This window comes from Zerene cesonia, chromosome 1 (genome assembly GCF_012273895.1).
Source record: "Zerene cesonia ecotype Mississippi chromosome 1, Zerene_cesonia_1.1, whole genome shotgun sequence".
Lineage (NCBI taxonomy): Eukaryota > Metazoa > Arthropoda > Insecta > Lepidoptera > Pieridae > Zerene > Zerene cesonia.
Window position 1 is genome coordinate 9,961,109 of NC_052102.1, and position 1,876 is coordinate 9,962,984.

At 26.6% G+C, this 1,876-nt stretch overlaps 1 non-coding gene across 1 annotated transcript; it reads right to left on the reverse strand.

Moving 5' to 3' along the window:
* Positions 1-1,056: 1,056 nt before the first annotated feature.
* Trnai-aau lies at positions 1,057-1,130 on the reverse strand. Its single transcript has one exon. It is a non-coding gene; the product is annotated as a tRNA-Ile (tRNA).
* Positions 1,131-1,876: the final 746 nt, after the last annotated feature.

Sequence of the window (1,876 nt, forward strand, 5' to 3'; positions counted from 1 at the left end):
TCGTGATTTCATATTATAAATGAAACGTATAGCTCTCTTCTGGAGCACAAAGACAGATTCAATATCGGCAGCTGTTCCTCAAAACAATACACCATACGATAAAATACTATGAAAATATGAAAAATAGACTATGAATATATAGTAGATGATTAATGTAAAAAAAAAACAAAATGAATAATAATACTGTACGGTCAGGAAAAACTGATTCAATTATTTATTTAAATAATACTTTACTTAATTATTTTAATGTAATGGACAATTTGAAGCATTTCCATTTTATATCAACATTTACATTATGTGATTTAATACCATTACTTTACGTGAGGTTACAAACAATTTTTTTATATATTTTTGTTTTTATACGATATTCTTTATCTCACTTCTGGTGATATGGTTATCATTGTATATTAATTAGGTATAAAACATGATCATTAATAAATGAATGTAATCTTAAGGCATACTTACGTTAATATATGAAGACTCCAAAATGCCATGATTATGATATATTGCTAATTTTCTTTTTGTATTAAGGTACTGTTTCAGAATGTTTGTATACAAGATACATAAAACTTTGTTATATACAAAAGCTTAATTAATAAAAATAATAATCTATATGATATAAACCTCAAAATCCTTAAAAGCATTTAAAATACTTAATAATTTGTCCAAAAATTTCGTGTGAATTGACTTTGGAATTTAATAATAAAAAAATATTCGTCATTTCTTTTTAAGCACACGCAATACCTAAACAAAAAAAAAACTTCGTCGCAATTTTTGCATTGTAAGAGTACAACTGTTAGTTTATATAACTTATCTGTAAGCAGGGGGGTTGGGGGTATGACCTCCGAACTACACCCCAGATAGCGCAACCGGTTACCACCAGATAGCGTACCGATTGCTAATATTAGAAATAATCATGCTATAATGTGCCACAAGATGAGCTAACGCTGAAAAAAGTTTGATATAAGGAAACTTAAGTGTCCTTATACAACTCAAATGTTAATAATAAGTGATATTATTTCAAAAATACATAAGTTACAAAATTAAAAAAGATGATGGCCCATGAGGGGATCGAACCCGCGACCTTCGCGTTATTAGCACGACGCTCTAACCAACTGAGCTAATGGGCCGTTGGTGTTGTCTATGAAAATAAGGATAATATATTTTATATCCAAACGGTTTTGTGTTTCTTTAAAAGTTGTTTAGGGATATGAAAATGATGAAATTAAAATGTATTTATAACCATTTATTTCATACTTGTGTTTGTTTATTTTATTATCTCATTAGTTGTATTAGGTTTGTACGTACTATTCTGTGGTTAGGTGTCTTAAATATTTTCCTTTTTGTTTAAATACTTATTTTGTTAAATAAGTAATGTTTCCATTTTATGATCTAATTACATGTTTGTTTGACATAAATAATTTTTATCTCATGAATTTTCAAACATATAAATAGAATTGTAATAAAGTCAACCATGTTATTTCCATAGTTTCTATGAATATTTAATTACATCATGTGCTTACTAAATATTAAACAATGTTTACTTTTGTAGTAAGTTGATATTTTATGTAAGTACATATGTTCGTATGAATTTGGACTTTTATCACATGTGCAAAAACTAGTAGGTATGTTTTCATCGAGATTAAACGATGTGACGTCAATTAAATTCAGGTTATAATAGATAGCCTAACATGATTTCTGAACAATGTGTACTACAACAGATAATAAATAAATAATTAATTAAGTTTAAAATAAGTAAGTGGCTACAATTAGAAGATATTTAAATTTGCTTATCTAATTACGTAAAATGTAATAAAAAAAATTATAAAACTACTAAACGTATATATTATACATACTTCTGCTCACCTACATAAAA